The sequence below is a fragment of the Octopus sinensis genome, linkage group LG29, assembly GCF_006345805.1.
Source record: "Octopus sinensis linkage group LG29, ASM634580v1, whole genome shotgun sequence".
NCBI lineage: Eukaryota > Metazoa > Mollusca > Cephalopoda > Octopoda > Octopodidae > Octopus > Octopus sinensis.
The window spans coordinates 13,317,859-13,329,896 of record NC_043025.1 but is presented as its reverse complement, the minus strand read 5'-3'; the positions used below and the strand labels follow the sequence as shown (position 1 = coordinate 13,329,896).

Here is a 12,038-nt window from a genome sequence, read left to right as displayed (position 1 = left end):
CACATAGTAATTAATATATAAGCGTACACACACATACAAACGGAGATTTACATACACACACATACGCACACAAGCATACATACACGTTCGTGAGTTCGCACTGGTGTCGGTAGAATCGACTTAATACTTTTGTATCTCATGCTTTGTCCCCTCTGTGTTTTGCCCCTTGCCGCAACAAATTTACACAAAAGGTAAATAAACCAGAAGGGGGGGGTCAATGTTTCATCGTTTCGGGGTCGATAAATTAAGTACCAATTACGCACTGGTGTCGAGGATTTTTTTCCCAATTTATATCACAGCCTCCGACAAGCTGGGGCATCCTTTTATGAAAAAATATTTCACAAATTTTTACAATACGACCCACACTCCACGTGCACCCTCTAGACCAATTTAGGCATATTATTGTTTTGTTTTTGTTGTTTTTGGCCCTTCAAAACCATGGGAGAAGCCTTTTCGGTAAAAAAAAATTAAGAAAATATTAAAAAAATATCGTTGATAATTTTATTGGGCGACAAAATTCATTGATTTAAGAGATATAGCTGTTATTTCTAGCATATTCCTCCCCTTTCTGCCTTTGTTTATCAAACAGACAGAAGAGAGAAGGATGAATAACACGTTTGTGTGTGTGTGCTGTTTACGTTATTGTCTGAGTTTTTAGACACAGCAAATGATTTGAGCTCAAATGCTGGGATTTCATTGGTTAAAATTCGAAGAATTAAACTACATTAAACTTACAAATTACAATTTTCTCAAAGAAGCCAAGTGAAAATAATGTTTTCTTTTGACACATTCTACCAGTATACGAAGTTTCAAATTGTTTAGTTAACTAGAAATTCCGTCCATCAAAAGGAAAAGATCCCAAGGCACCAATGTTTACTGGAAATAGCAGTTGACAAATTTACAACGCTATAGTAAAGCTTTACTATGTATATATAGGCAAAGATGCGTGAAGGCAGCGAGCAAAAAATTTCGTCTTACCTCTAGGAAGAACATTGGATAAATGGACAACCCAGAATCGGATAATCTAGTTCCGAGGTTTTGGACTCTTCAAATACGTTTGTTATCGTAAATTTGATTAGTCTTAGCTAGATTTACCTGGAGAATATTTTAAATGTTGCTACGTCAATGCCAGTATACTCGTCTGAACGCCTAACCGTTAACAGAACTGAGAACAATCAAAAAAGTTTTCAATGAAAAATTACATATTGACTGGAAATGTTACTTTCCAGTCAAATAAAGGAACGTAAAGGTAGAAGTATAGATATAGAGTAGTGGTACAACAAGGCGCCAATGTTTACTGGAAATAGCAGCCGATAATTTTACGACGCTATAGTAAATCTTTACTGTGTATATACTGGCAAAGGAAGAATATTAGATAAATGGACAACTCAGAATCAGATAATCTAGGACAGTGGTTTTCAACCAGGGTTCCGCAGAACCTTAGGGTTCAGCCAATACAGTCCAGGGGTTCCGTAAGAAGTTACAAAACTGCTAAAATCGGCAGTGATTTTTAATTCTCCTGTGCAGATATGTGTGCATAAAACTATTTAAATTATTGCACGGGGGTTCCTCGAGCCAGTGGAATGTTTCCTTGGGGTTCCGCTCCAGCAAAAAGTTTGAAAAGCACTGATCTAGGACCTAGGGTTCGGACTTTTCAAATACGTTTGTTATCGTAAATTTAATTAGTCTTCTACTGTTAGATTTACCTGGATAATATTTCGGTTGTTGCTACAGCAATGCCGGTATATTCGCCTGAACGCCGTTAGAACCCCCCTGAAGGCATCCCCTTGAAGAACTTTTAGTGAAATATATCGCTCCCAATACATTTCTTATTCTATCAGTCGCTGTTGCCGAGCAGCTTAGTCACAGGCATCGGTTGTCAAGCGGTGGTTAGGGGACAAATACAGGCACACATACACACACACACAGAGCTATAGTAGAAGACACTTGCCCAAGATGCCATGCAGTGGGAATGAACACATGGTCACTGAAACATACTGTATACATTGGTATACATTGGTAGGCCATTAAAATAAACACTCCAGATTGTTGATTTTCTTTGTTAGCTTAGTATTCATTCTATTGGTCTCCTTTTGCCTGACTGCTAAGTTATGGGGATGTAAACACACCAACACCAGTTGTCAAACGATGCTAGAGAGACAAACACACACAAGCACCGTAGAAGAAAAAATTCAAATCGAACCATGTTAAGACCAAAAATTATTTGCATCAAAAAGGTGCTTTTTTTTCTATGAAAATCCCTATTTTTTATCATTTTTTGACTGCTGTGTTGCCATTTTTCGGTGTATTTCAACCAGAAAAATGTTCAGTTAAAGAGAATAACAAGCTACCGTGTCCGTTGCCAGCCTCGCCTGGCCCTCGTGCCGGTGGCACATAAAAAGCACCGTCCGTTCGTGGCCGTTTGCCAGCTCTGTCTGGCACCAGTGCGGGTGGCACGTAAAAAGCACCCACTACACTCACGGAGTGGTTGGCGTTAGGAAGGGCATCCAGCCGTAGAAACACTGCCAGATTTGACTGGGCCTGATGAAGCCTTCTGGCTTCACAGACCCCAGTAGAACCGTCCAACCCATGCTAGCATGGAAAACGGACGCTAAACGATGATGATGATGATGATAATGCCAAATTTTTACTTTTCAAAAATTCCAATTCTAAAGGGTCGAAACAAACCCGAGCAACGCCGGGCGATACTGCTAGTTTACATACATACATATATAATATATATATATATATTGTTATATTTCGAAATGGTCATTTTGACAGTTTATATATATGTATATGTATATATATTGTTATATGTATATGTATATATATATGTGTATATATATATATGTGTGTATAGTAGTAATTAAAAGGGCAGGCAACAGGTTGCTCTGTCTAAAAAACCCTGAAAAAAATTATTTACCCTTTTTATTATATATATGTATATATATATATATATATATGTGTGTGTGTGTGTATATATGTATATGTATGTATGTATGTATATATATATATATATAAAATTAGTGTACATTTAAATATATATATATAAATGTAAAAACTGACTGTTGACAAAGGTTGTGTGGCATTCAATTACATGTAACTAAAAATACATCCTCTACTTATCTCTCAATCTCTTGTGTGTTTACGTATTTTTCACTCACTGGTAATGTCCTGTGTATTTTTAATTATTTATATACATCACACACACACACACACACACATATATGTATGTGTGTATATATGTATATATGTGTGTGGGTGTGTGTGTATATATATATATATATATATACAAAAAGCAATAAAGATTCAAGTTAATTTAAATGAATTTACTTGAATATGGTACCTAACTTAGATGCACCAAAAAAAACTATACTGTTTTAACAATACAGTAATGTGGGGTGATTATAAGCGAGAAAGAAGCAACAAGAATGGATAGGTTTTTAGTACAATCGTTTCATACAAGGACAGGCTTTATTAAAAGTTGTAAAAATTACAGCATATAAACGTGTCCCGTACTCATCAGCTAAATACATGTGAGTTCTCTAGACATCCTAGTGGTTGAGGCTATACTCATGAAGTAATGTAGATAATTAAGTAACATAAACAGATTTCCAAAGTTCATTAAAGTTCTTTAAAGATGATGTACAGTCTTATCACAGAATTTTAAAAAGTTCTAATAGCATCACAAAGAAGGTGACCTAATCCATAGAGCACATGTGAATTTCCAGAGATATGATGAGGGATTACATACTCACTGAGGGATTATCATATCTCTGGAAATTCATATGTGCTCTATGGATTAGGTCACCTTCTCTGTGATGCTATTAGAACTTTTTTAAAATTCTGTGATAAGACTGTACATCATCTTTAAAGAACTTTAATGACTTTGGAAATCTGTTTATGTTACTTAATTATCTACATTACTTCATGAGTATAGCCTCAACCACTAGGATGTCTAGAGAACTCACATGTATTTTAGCTGATGAGTACGGGACACGTTTATATGCTGTAATTTTTACAACTTTTAATAAAGCCTGTCCTTGTATGAAACGATTGTACTAAAAACCTATCCATTCTTGTTGCTTCTTTCTCGCGTATATATATATATATATATAGACACACACATATATATTAGATATATAGTGTGTGTACACATATATACACGCATGAGTGTAGACAATGGGTTTTCTTTGCATCTGCCAGAATCTTCAGCCTCTCCAAGACACAGATATAGAATGGATAAGAAAGGCAACTCGGTGGGAAAAGAACCAGACATTGTTACTAAAGCATGTAGCGTGACAACACACATACATATACACACATTAGCACATACACATGCACACAGACATATATATGGATACACACACATGCATATACATACACATTCATACACAGACACATATATACACAAACATACACACATATATTCACCCACACACATACTCAAAAGCAAACACTAACACATACAGACACTTAAATACACAAACACACACACACACTATACACACACACATATATATTATATATAATAAAAACATACACTATATATAATATATATATATATATATATATATATATATACTAGCAGTATCAGCCGGCGTTGCTCCGGTTGTAAGGGAAATAACTATATAAGCATTTTTAGAGAGTTACTTCCCTTATATAATAGTGAAAAAATGCATTAAAATGGGAAAAAAATGATGGTAAATTATTTTAGAAATCGTAGACGTGCGCTAATACCCAGAAGGGGTCGATATGAATCACGACTATAAGATACCCGGTTTTGGTTAAACTGCACCGCAAAATGTGGGAGTAAGGAATCTAATACGTCAGAGACAGACACCATACAACTTGACTTTTATATATAAAGATATATGATTCCCAAACCCAGGCCATGGGGCCAGTTTTTCCTTTTTACCAGCCACCCTGCATTTATAGACGAAAATTCTTAGTTCTTCTTTCAAGATCCTAAGACTTACACCAAGACATCATTCTTTGCTGAAAAGTCCTAATAAGGCTGAAACTCCCCTGGTTATTTTTGCATCTCTTACTCTTTTACTTGTTTCAGTCATTTGACTGTGGCCATGCTTCAGCACTGCCTTTAGTCAAGTACATCAACCCTAGGACTTATTCTTTGTAAGCCTAGTACTTAATATGTTGGTCTCTTTTGCTGAACTGCTAAGTTACGGGGACATAAACACACCAGCATCGCTTGTCAAGCGATGTTGGGGGGACAAACACAGACACACAAACGTATACACACACACACACACACACACACACATATATATGCATATATATATATATATATACATACGTACATACATATATACGACAGGCTTCTTTCAGTTTCCATCTGCCAAATCCACTCACAAGTCTTTGGTCGGCCCGAGACTATAGCAGAAGACACTTGCCCAACGTACCAGAGTGGGACTGAACCTAGAAACATGTGGTTGGTAAGCAAGCTACTTACCACACAGCCACTCCTACACCTATGATACCTATATGTATATATATATATATCAATTTGCTTTGCAAGATTCCTGATGTGAAATTGTCTATTGAAACGGATATTGTATTTCGGTATAGTAATTTTTTCCTTTTTTTATTTTTGCCATATGAACACACACACTATATATATATTTATGGCACCTGTGCAGGTGGCACGTAAAAAGCACCCACTACACTCACGGAGTGGTTGGCGTTAGGAAGGGCATCCTGCTGTAGAAACATTGCCAGATCAGACTGGAGCCTGGTGCAGCCTTCTGGCTTCCCAGATCCCCGGTCGAACCGTCCAACCCATGCTAGCATGAAGAACGGACGTTATACGATGATGATGATGATATATATATATTTTCCTTCTCTCGTTTATTACTGTCCTTATTTTATTATATTTAATTGATGTCCTCTGTCTGGAGATGTGTGATGAAAGATTTCCGGACAGAGGACAGGAGTTACAATAATAAAATAAAAACAGTCATAAACAAGTGAAGGAACAAATATATATATATATATATATATATATATATAGTGCATGTGTTTATTTAGCCAAAAAGAAGTGACCATCCCTAAATACAACAATTGTTGTGACCCCTTCGGTCACAACACAGACCATGGGATTGCACATAGAAAGTTACCCTCCCAGGCAAGAGTCTGGGTAAGGTTGTCTTTATGGAAGACCAGCAGTCGCCCATGCATACCAGCCTCCCCTCTCCACGCCACCGATTCTAGAGAACATTCTTTTCCTTTGTGGTTAGATCATAGGTGATCTATTTCTAGCATATTGGATGTCCACTTAGTGGTCATCCCTTCTTATATGCATGTATTATAATTTTTCTGAATTTTCAGATTTTTCTATATGCTAGGCCACTGATTTTAAATTAATATTCAATTTATCACCCTCATTATTTAAATTTTATATGTTTATATATATATACATATATATATACTCTATTTTTTTGTTGTTGAAAAAATGTCCAGTTCCTTTGGTTTGTGTCTATGTTTTCGTTTCTCATTGTGTTCGACGTCCCTTTGGTGTCCTGTACTCATATATACATGTATATATACATGTAGAGGTAGGCACGTACATATATGTTTATATATATGCATATGTTTTATTTTATTTATTAATATATATGTATGTATATATTTTTATTATGGCACACAGGGCTAAACACAGAAAATAGACGAAATACAATAGATAGCTAAATTGATAGATAGGAGTGGCTGTGTGGTAAGTAGCTTGCTAACCAGCCGCATGGTTCCGGGTTCAGTCCCACTGCGTGGCACCTTGGGCAAGTGTCTTCTGCTATAGCACCGGGCCGACCAAAGCCTTGTGAGTGGATTTGGTAGACAGAAACTGAAAGAAGCCCGTCGTATATATGTGTATAGATACACTATGCCTGAATAAAAGACAGGATGGTCACAGCTGGAACACCTTTGATCATAGGTCTTCTGGATCAGGACTGACCTGGGGCAAACAACAAGAAGGACACATTAGATAATGTAGTCCTAGGTACACTATGCCAGAATAAAAGACAGGATGGTCACAGCTGGAACATCTTTGATCATAGGTCTGCTAGATCAGGACTGACCTGTGGCTAAACAACAGAAACAAGGAAGGACACATTAGGTAATGTAGTCCTAGATACACTATGTCTGAATAAAAGACAGGATGGTCACAGCTGGAACATCTTTGATCATAGGTCTGCTGGATCAGGACTGACCTGGGGCTAAACAACAACAAGGAAGGACACATTGGATAATGTAGCCCTAGATACACTATGCCTGAATAAAAGACAGGATGGTCACCGCTGGAACATCTTTGATCATAGGTCTGCTAGATCAGGACTGACCTGGGGCTAAACAACAAGGAAGGACACATTAGATAATGTAGTCCTAGATACACTATGCCTGAATAAAAGACGGGATGGTCACAGTTGGAACATCTTTGATCATAGGTCTGACATGATCTGGACTGACCTGGGGTTAAACAACAACAACAAAAACAAGGAAGGTCACATTAGATAATGTATTCCTAGATATACTAGGTTTGAATAAAAGACAGGATGGCCCCAACTGGAACGTCTTTGATCATAGGTCTACTGGATCAGGACTGACCTGGGGCTAAACAACAAGACATTATATAATGTAATCCTAGATACACTTAAGCTTCAGTAAAATGCAGGATGGTCACAGCTGGAATATCTTTGATCATAGGTCTGTCTTGATCTGGACTGACCGGTGGCTAAACAACATCAACAGCAAGGAAGGACACATTAGGATAATGTAGTCCTAGATACACTATGCCTGAATAAAAGACAAGATGGTCACAGATGGAATATCTTTGATCATACGTCTGCTGGATCAGGACTGACCTGGGGCTAAACAACAAGAAGGACACATTAGATAATGTAGTCCTAGATACACTATGCCTGAATAAAAGACAGGATGGTCACAGTTGGAACATCTTTGATCATAGGTACATCTTGATCTGGACTGACCGGTGGCTAAACAGCATCAACAGCAAGGAAGGACACATTAGATAATGTAGTCCTAGATACATCGTGTCTTTAATTAGAGATCTGCTCATTTAGGACCAAACCTGGGGCTAAACAACAGCCTCTACCGCTAGAACTATACAATCAACAACAACAAAAGCCTCTTAGCCATTCTCCAAACCCCATGCCATTCCCATCGACCGATCAACAGCAAAGGTCTTCCAGAACTTGCTCCAGCATGGCCAAAGCCGTTATAAGTAAAATATTCAAAACCTAAAATTACATAAATTGTAACATAAAAATCTGAAATTTTACTAACCGCATCTTTCCAGTATTGTTCATAACGATGATGATGATGATGGTGGTGGCTGGCTATGTCTATCTCGGTTTAGGATATTGTGTGTGCAGTGATGATGGTGTCCTCTCTCTCTCACTTGTTGCTGGGTATTGATTCCGGTAATCCAGGTGTTTGGTGAATGCTGGACTTGAAGCGGTCTTTGTCTTTGGCTGAATGGATGCAGAGTGTCGAATTTACTGGGGGATGGGGTGGTGCGAGTGCGTGTGGGTGAGGGGACGTGTGTGTGTGTATGTGTGAGTGTATTTGTGGGTGTGTATGTGTGAGTGTATTTGTGTGTGTATTTGTGGGTGTGTATGTATGTGAGTATTTGTGGGTGTGTATGTGTGAGTGTATTTGTGTGTGTATTTGTGGGTGTGTATGTGTGAGTGTATTTGTGTGTGTATGTGTGAGTGTATTTGCGCGTGTGTGACTGTTTTTCTGTGTGTGTGTTTGTGTGTGCCTGTCTGTGAGTGTGTGTGTGTGAGGGGACGTGTGAGTGTATTTGTATGTGTATGTATGAGTGTATTTGTGTGTGTGACTGTGTTCTGTGTGTGTGTGTGTGTGAGTGTGTGCGACTGGGTTTCTGCGTGTGTGTGTGTGTGTGAGTATATGTGTGGGTGTGTGTTGTGTATATGTATTTATGAATATATGTATGTGTTTATTTATGTATGCGTGTTGGTGTACATTTATATTTATGTATGTATGTATGTATATGTACTTTTGAATTTATGAATGTATGTGTGTTTCTGTATGTATCTATGTTATGTATGTGCATATGAAGATGCATATATATGTATGTGTGTGTGTGTTTGTGAGTGTGCATGTGTGTATCTATATGTGTGTATGTATTTGTGTGTCTGTATGTATGTATAGTTATATATGTATGTGCTAGTAATTGTGTGTATGTGTGTGTGTGTATATGTGTGTGTGTTTGCACTGGTGAACAAGTGGTAGAGAGTAAAGCACCTGCTAGCAATTCGGCTGTTGGACAGGGTTTCAAATCCTACCCCCGCCGGAAGCACCTTTTCCCCCCAGCGCTGTCACCTGAATCGCCCTCTCCACCGCAGGGGATTCTAGGAGGACACTACCCTTGTCCCTTAGAGTCAGGCCAGCCGTGGGACTTGGCAGAGAGGTGCAAGGGGGGACGGGTTGTCCCTTGGGGAGAAAGTAGTGAGGTAGTACTTGCTGTCTGGGTTATAGTTTCTTCAGATACGCAGGACACACGGACACACACGACACAGCAGGACAGAGTCTGGTGTTGATAGGGAATGCATGGGGGGGGGGATAAGAGGGTAAGGGCCAGGGGGGTTAAAAACAGTGGAGGTGTAATGGAAGGAAGAGGAGAGAAAGAGGGAAGCAGGGGTGAAAGACAGCTAAAGACTGGAGTAGGAGGTAGGGGGGGGAGGACAGAGGAAGAATGTAGTAGGAGGTGAGAATGAGAGGGGTGGGGGGGAAGGGAGCAGGGAAGGCGGAGAAAGACTGTGGCAGGAGGTGAGAGTAAGAGAGGGCGGGAGATGATAGAGAGAAAGATAGTGAGAGCAAAAGAAAGGCAGAGAGAGAGAAAGAGTGTGTGTTAGGGGAAAGGCTGGGGTGCAAGAGAGAGAGAGTGTCAGACGACTGTGAAAGAGAGAGAGGTGATATATCTATATATATTATATATATATATATATATATATACATACATATATATGCATATATATATATGTATATATATGTGTGTGTATATGTATACAAAGAGAGAGAGGGAGAATGCTGAAAGCAACTCTCACTGAATGGTTGTAGTTCGCTGAAGAGATGAACAGAGAAGAGTTTTGTGTGAATCAGAGAAATTGAGGGGAGGGGGAAACGGTGGGGGAAGAAGTAATCGTGGGCCTGATCTAACACACCACTGGTGCCTGCCCACCTACATACATACATGCATATACATATATATATATATATATAATTATATATATATATATATATATATATATATATATATATACATACATGTATATATACATGCATATATATATATGTATATATACATGCATAATATATATATATATGTATATATGTGTGTATATATAGCTCAGTCGGTAGGGCACGAGACTCTTAATCTTGGGGTCATGGGTTCGTGCCTCACGTTGGGCAAATAACTTTTCCTTCCAACCCGTGCTAGCGCGGAAAATGGACATTAAACGATGATGATGATGATGTATGTATGTATGTATAGATACACACTCACATACACCCATATATACTTACATACATACATACATACATACATATATATATATATATATATATATATATATATATATATATATATATATATATATATATATATATATCCATATATATATATATCCATATATATATATATATCCATATATACATATATGTATATATATATACATACATAAGTGCACAAATATAAATATAAATATATAGATATACATACATGTATATACACACAACCACATGTAGCCAGACACAGATATATCAATATACACATATATAGGCGTAGGAGTGGCTGTGTGGTAAGTAGCTTGCTTACCAACCACATGGTTCTGGGTTCACTCCCACTGTTGGACACCTTGGGCAAATGTCTCTTACTATAGCCTCAGGCCGACCATAGCCTTGTGAGTGGATTTGGTAGACGGAAACTGAAAGAAGCCCGTCGTATATATGTATATTTTTGTGTGCCTGCAGTTGTTCCGCAACTGATGTTTGGTGTGGGTACATCCCTGTAACTTGGCAGTTCAGCAAAAGAGACCAATACAATAAGAGGTAGGTTTACACAAAATAAGTCCTGGAATTGAAATCATGACCTTTTGATAGTCAGCCGAATACCCTAACGGCAAAGCCATGCACCTTCTATTGTTTTACACCCTTACTCTTTTACTTGTTTCAGTCATTTGACTGCGGCCATGCTGGAGCACCACCTTTAGTCGAACAAATCAACACCAGGACTTATTCTTGTGTAAACCCAGTACTTATTCTATTGGTCTCTTTTGCCGAACCACTAAGTTACAGGGATGTAAACACACCAGCATCGGTTGTCAAGCAATGCTGGGGGTGGGGGAGAAACACAGACACACAAACATATACATATATACGATGGGCTTCTTTCAGTTTCCATCTACCAAATCCACTCACAAGGCTTTGGTCGGCCCGAGGCTATAGTAGAAAACACTTGTCCAAGGTGCCACGCAGTGGGACTGTACCTGGAACTATGTGGTTCGTAAGCAAGCTACTTACCACGCAGCCACAGTTAAGAATGAAATATTTTACATTGAAAATTCAGTTCCAACAGAGAATTCTTAATGGAAAATATGGTGAAACAAACACTTTAATAGCCAACCAACTTGTATGGCTTTAATAATTTATTTAATAAATTATTTAACTTGCATAAATAATATTTCTTGGAAGGCTTTATAAATATTTTAACGAAATAAACAAAAATTATTCTAAAAATAGGTGCAGGAGTGGCTGTGTGGTAAGTAGCTTGCTTACCAACCACATGGCTCCAAGTTCAGTCCCACTGCATGGCACCTTGGGCAAGTGTCTTCTACTATAGCCTGGGGCTGACCAAAGCCCTGTGAGTGGATTTGGTTGACAGAAACTGAAAGAAGCATGTCGTATATGTGTAGGTGTGTATTTGTTTGTGTGTCTGTGTTTGTCCCCCTAACATCTCTTGACAACCGATGCTGGTGTGT

The 12,038-nt window shown here is 38.2% G+C and overlaps 1 protein-coding gene and 1 long non-coding RNA gene across 3 annotated transcripts in view; one reads left to right on the top strand and one right to left on the bottom strand.

Moving 5' to 3' along the window:
• The window catches only part of LOC115226204 (sex peptide receptor-like), a 37,587-nt gene extending 28,922 nt beyond the window's left edge, over window positions 1–8,665 (bottom strand). The window contains exon 1 of one of the 2 annotated variants that reach the window (XR_005004243.1): window positions 8,320–8,665. The gene's annotated coding sequence lies outside the window, so the exon portion shown is untranslated. The remainder of the gene's footprint in view (window positions 1–8,319) is intronic. The other variant, XM_029797219.2, reaches the window with a different exon arrangement.
• Window positions 1–12,038, top strand: part of LOC118768429 — a 55,523-nt gene that overhangs the window by 21,181 nt on the left and 22,304 nt on the right. The gene's annotated exons all lie outside the window — the stretch shown is intronic.